We start from the raw sequence: 6,467 nt of genomic DNA, 5'->3' as shown, positions 1-6,467 counted from the left end.
CACGCGAAGAGTTGTTTCGTGCTCGCGCGAGGTGCGATAGCGTCGATTCGCTTTTCTGTACGGGGAGAAATAGAACGATGAGTTGACTTATCGGGTCTTCGTTGGAATTACCGTCGCTGGCATTGTAAACTCCAGATGACCTTGTGATTCCTTCGTCGGGCACTGGTAAAGGGTGGCGATGATTCGTTCTATAATAGAAATACCCGTCGTAGCGATTCGGCCGAGACACCCGCCACGAAACACTCTCTCGTCGTGGAATCCCCGCGTCGGAGAGTAAAACGCGCGAAGGCTTACTATGAGAGAAGAAATAGTATATGCCGGTGGTTCGCGTGTGTAGGCTCTATACGAAATTGCGATTCAAGAGAGTAGGAAAAGACGCGATGAACCACGATTTCCGTGCGTCTTACGTCTCTCGACGATGGGACGATCCACGCGAAGAGTTGTTACGTGCTCGCGCGAGGTGCGATAGCGTCGATTCGCTTTTCTGTACGGGGAGAAATAGAACGATGAGCTGACTTATCGGGTCTTCGTTGGAATTACCGTCGCTGGCATTGTAAACTCCAGATGACCTTGTGATTCCTTCGTCGGGCACTGGTAAAGGGTGGCGATGATTCGTTCTATAATAGAAATACCCGTCGTAGCGTTTCGGCCTAGTCACCCGCCACGAAACACTCTCTCGTCGTGGAATCCCCGCGTCGGAGAGTAAAACGCCGAAGGCTTACTTATGAAACTTACGTCTCTCGACGATGGGACGATCCACGCGAAGAGTTGTTACGTGCACGCGTATGGTGCGATTGCGTCGATTCGCTTTTCTGTACGGGGAGCAATAGAACGTTGAGTTGACTTATCGGGTCTTCGTTGGAATTACCGTCGCTGGCATTGTAAACTCCAGATGACCTTGTGATTCCTTCGTCGGGCACTGGTAAAGGGTGGCGATGATGCGTTCTATAATAGAAATACCCGTCGTAGCGTTTCTTCCGAGTCAACCCGCTCACGAAACACTCTCTCGTCGTGGAATCCCCGCGTCGGAGAGTAAAACGCGAATTCATAGTATGGAAACTTACGTCTCTCGACGATGGGACGATCCACGCGAAGAGTTGTTACGTGCACGCGTATGGTGCGATTGCGTCGATTCGCTTTTCTGTACGGGGAGTAATAGAACGTTGAGTTGACTTATCGGGTCTTCGTTGGAATTACCGTCGCTGGCATTGTAAACTCCAGATGACCTTGTGATTCCTTCGTCGGGCACTGGTAAAGGGTGGCGATGATGCGTTCTATAATAGAAATACCCGTCGTAGCGTTTCTTCCGAGTCAACCCGCTCACGAAACTCTCTCTCGTCGTGGAATCCCCGCGTCGGAGAGTAAAACGCGAATTCATACTATGAAAACTTACGTCTCTCGACGATGGGACGATCCACGCGAAGAGTTGTTTACGGGCACGCGTATGGTGCGATTGCGTCGATTCGCTTTTCTGTACGGGGAGAAATAGAACGTTGAGTTGACTTATCGGGTCTTCGTTGGAATTACCGTCGCTGGCATTGTAAACTCCAGATGACCTTGTGATTCCTTCGTCGGGCACTGGTAAAGGGTGGCGATGATGCGTTCTATAATAGAAATACCCGTCGTAGCGTTTCTTCCGAGTCAACCCGCTCACGAAACTCTCTCTCGTCGTGGAATCCCCGCGTCGGAGAGTAAAACGCGAATTAATACTATGAAAACTTACGTCTCTCGACGATGGGACGATCCACGCGAAGAGTTGTTTACGTGCACGCGTATGGTGCGATTGCGTCGATTCGCTTTTCTGTACGGGGAGAAATAGAACGTTGAGTTGACTTATCGGGTCTTCGTTGGAATTACCGTCGCTGGCATTGTAAACTCCAGATGACCTTGTGATTCCTTCGTCGGGCACTGGTAAAGGGTGGCGATGATGCGTTCTATAATAGAAATACCCGTCGTAGCGTTTCTTCCGAGTCAACCCGCTCACGAAACTCTCTCTCTCGTCGTGGAATCCCCGCGTCGGAGAGTAAAACGCCGAAGGCTTACTATGAAACTTACGTCTCTCGACGATGGGACGATCCACGCGAAGAGTTGTTACGTGCACGCGTATGGTGCGATTGCGTCGATTCGCTTTTCTGTACGGGGAGTAATAGAACGTTGAGTTGACTTATCGGGTCTTCGTTGGAATTACCGTCGCTGGCATTGTAAACTCCAGATGACCTTGTGATTCCTTCGTCGGGCACTGGTAAAGGGTGGCGAAGATGCGTTCTATAATAGAAATACCCGTCGTAGCGTTTCTTCCGAGTCAACCCGCTCACGAAACTCTCTCTCGTCGTGGAATCCCCGCGTCGGAGAGTAAAACGCGAATTCATAGTATGGAAACTTACGTCTCTCGACGATGGGACGATCCACGCGAAGAGTTGTTACGTGCACGCGTATGGTGCGATTGCGTCGATTCGCTTTTCTGTACGGGGAGCAATAGAACGTTGAGTTGACTTATCGGGTCTTCGTTGGAATTACCGTCGCTGGCATTGTAAACTCCAGATGACCTTGTGATTCCTTCGTCGGGCACTGGTAAAGGGTGGCGATGATGCGTTCTATAATAGAAATACCCGTCGTAGCGTTTCTTCCGAGTCAACCCGCTCACGAAACTCTCTCTCGTCGTGGAATCCCCGCGTCGGAGAGTAAAACGCGAATTCATAGTATGGAAACTTACGTCTCTCGACGATGGGACGATCCACGCGAAGAGTTGTTACGTGCACGCGTATGGTGCGATTGCGTCGATTCGCTTTTCTGTACGGGGAGCAATAGAACGTTGAGTTGACTTATCGGGTCTTCGTTGGAATTACCGTCGCTGGCATTGTAAACTCCAGATGACCTTGTGATTCCTTCGTCGGGCACTGGTAAAGGGTGGCGATGATGCGTTCTATAATAGAAATACCCGTCGTAGCGTTTCTTCCGAGTCAACCCGCTCACGAAACTCTCTCTCGTCGTGGAATCCCCGCGTCGGAGGGTAAAACGCGATATATAATAGTATATGCCAGTGGTTCGCGCGCGTCGTCTCTGAGATACGCGGTCGACAGAGTTCCGAAAACACGTGATGTGCCACGATTTCCGTGCGTCTTACATCTTTCGACGATGGGACGATCCACGCGAAGAGAACGTTCGTGCTTGCGTGAGGTGCAACAGCGTCGATTCGCTTTTCTGTACGGGGAGAAATAGAACGTTGAGTTGACTTATCGGGTCTTCGTTGGAATTACCGTCGCTGGCATTGTAAACTCCAGATGACCTTGTGATTCCTTCGTCGGGCACTGGTAAAGGGTGGCGATGATTCGTTCTATAATAGTAATACCCGTCGTAGCGTTTCGACCGATGTCACCCGCCACGAAAGTCTCTCTCGACGTGGAAACCCCGCGCCGAAGAGTAAACGCGAAGGCTTACCATACGAAAGAAAACGGTATTATACGCCTGTGGTATGTGCGTCTCGGCTCTGTGATACGCGATCGGCAGAGTTACAAAAAAACGTTGATGGGCCACGATTTCCGTGCGTCTTACATCTTTCGACGATGGGACGATCCACGCGAAGAGTAGTTACGTGCTCGCGCGAGGTGCGATAGCGTCGATTCGCTTTTCTGTACGGGGAGAAATAGAACGATGAGTTGACTTATCGGGTCTTCGTTGGAATTACCGTCGCTGGCATTGTGAACTCCAGATGACCTTGTGATTCCTTCGTCGGGCACTGGTAAAGGGTGGCGATGATTCGTTCTATAATAGAAATACCCGTCGTAGCGATTCGGCCGAGTCACCCGCCACGAAACTCTCTCTCGTCGTGGAATCCCCATGTCGGAGAGTAAAACGCGAAGGCTAACTATATATAAGAAATATATAGTATTATTTATGCCTGTGGTTCTCCGTTTGCCCTACTCTCAGATACGCGACTCGGAGAGTTACGAATAATCGTGATGGACCACGATTTCTGTACGTCTTACATCTTTCGACGATGGGACGATCCACGCGAAGAGATCATTCCTGCTTGCGTGAGGTGCGATAGCGCCGATTCGCTTTTCTGTACGGGGAGAAATAGAACGATGAGTTGACTTATCGGGTCTTCGTTGGAATTACCGTCGCTGGCATTGTAAACTCCAGATGACCTTGTGATTCCTTCGTCGGGCACTGGTAAAGGGTGGCGATGATTCGTTCTATAATAGAAATACCCGTCGTAGCGATTCGGCCGTGTCACCCGCCACGAAAATCTCTCTCGTCGTGGAATCCCCGCGTCGTAGAGTAAACGCGAAGGCTTGCTATAGAAGACTATAGTTTATACGCCTGTGGTTCACCGGTTGCCTGCTCTCCGGGGTACGCGATCGCGCAGGAGTTACGGAAGAACTTGATGGGCCACGATCTCCAAGCGGCTATATCTTTCGACGATGGGACGATTCACGCGAAGAGAACGTTCGTGCATGCGTGAGGTGCGATAGCGTTGATTCGCTTGTCTGTACGGGGAGAAATAGAACGATGAGTTGACTTATCGGGTCTTCGTTGGAATTACCGTCGCTGGCATTGTAAACTCCAGATGACCTTGTGATTCCTTCGTCGGGCACTGGTAAAGGGTGGCGATGATTCGTTCTATAATAGAAATACCCGTCGTAGCGTTTCGACCGATGTCACCCGCCACGAAATTCTCTCTCGTCGTGGAATCCCCGCGTCGGAGAGTAACCGCCGAAGGCTTGCTATAGAAGACTATAGTTTATACGCCTGTGGTTCACCGGTTGCCGGCTCTCCGGGGCACGCGATCGCGCGAAGGTTACGGAGGGACGTGAAGCGCCCGAGCAATGAAACGTCCGCAGGAGGAAACGAGCAACCGCCGAACATTGTTTCGCGACGTTTCCATAATGTATTGTCGTTTCGCTCGCATCCCGCTTCTTTCCCCTAGTTTCCTCGACGCGTAGTTTCGCAGCCTTAGTGGACGAATCATTCTCGATTCGAGGAAAGATATGCAGTGGGGCGTGCAATGAGCCCGCCAGAGACCACGATCTCCAATGCGTCTTTACATCTTTCGACGATGGGATGATCCACGCGAAGAGAACGTTCGTGCTTGCGCGAGGTGCGTTAGCGTCGATTCGCTTTTCTGTACGGGGAGAAATAGAACGATGAGTTGACTTATCGGGTCTTCGTTGGAATTACCGTCGCTGGCATTGTAAACTCCAGATGACCTTGTGATTCCTTCGTCGGGCACTGGTAAAGGGTGGCGATGATTCGTTCTATAATAGAAATACCCGTCGTAGCGATTCGGCCGAGTCACCCGCCACGAAACTGTCTCTCTTTCGTCGTGGAAACCCCGCGTCGGAGAGTAAAACGCGCGAAGGCTGTGACTGTAACATATATATATACAGTATACAATGCCTGTGGTTTTTGCGCGTGTCGGCTCTTCGGTATACGCGATCGGCCAGAGTTACGGAGGGACGGTGAAGCGCACGAGAAATTGAAACGGCCGCACGATTGGAACCGAGCAACCGTCGAACATTGTTTCGCGACGTTTCCATAATGCGTTTTCGTTTCGCTCGCATACCGCTTCTTTTCCCCTAGTCTCTGAGACGCGTTTTCGAGCCGTTCTTCTACTATCGATTCTCGTAGAGAGAAGGGACCGGGTAGTCTGGAAGTGGAACCCGCATCTTGCGTGTACCGTACACGGAATTGAGAGGACCGGCCGTGAAGCTCGTTTTAAAGCCGTGCGTCTGACACCCAACTCTTGCGCGCCAATTTCGCGGCAAGAGATAATATGGGACGAATGACCGGCAAAGAGCCAGCTGTGAAGTCTGTTTTTTTAATCGAATCCGTGGACGTGTGTATGCCGTAGCGTCGCTCGTCGTGTTCGTTCATGGTCGTTCCGAGAGAAAGAACGAAAGCGGTAACGAAGGGACCGGCCGTGAAGCTCGTTTTAAAGCCGCGCGTCTGACACCCAACTCTTGCGCGCCAATTTCGCGGCAAGAGATAACATGGGACGAATGACCGGCAAAGAGCCAGCTGTGAAGTCTTTTTTCATTATTTGCTTTCAATCGATCGATCGGTACGATTCGTGCAACGTTTCGCGCGATGCGACGCGAAAACATGCGCGCAACAATAGATGCGTCTGATCGGAAGAACGCGAGGGTCGACTGCACGCGATGGATTCAGTATCGGGTAGGATACAAAATATATCCCCGTCGTTTCCACGCGTGCGAGTCTTCTGCGTCTTTCGCGGGTTTTTGAATGCACTATACGCCCGGAACGTCGAGAAATATATACATATTACTTGAACGTTTTTCGTCTCGAAAGGCTTCGGTGTCGTCTCCAAGGCGACGCCTGAATCTCCTTCGCGCGCTGGTCGGAGATTCAGGTATCAACTTTTATCTTCTCTTTGAAAGAAGAGAGATATTAGGTCGAACAAATGAGAATAAAATTATATATGTGAAATATAAAATTTATACGAT

The sequence above is a fragment of the Nomia melanderi genome, unplaced genomic scaffold (assembly GCF_051020985.1).
Source record: "Nomia melanderi isolate GNS246 unplaced genomic scaffold, iyNomMela1 scaffold0240, whole genome shotgun sequence".
Taxonomy (NCBI): Eukaryota; Metazoa; Arthropoda; class Insecta; order Hymenoptera; family Halictidae; genus Nomia; species Nomia melanderi.
This window is presented reverse-complemented; position numbering follows the sequence as displayed.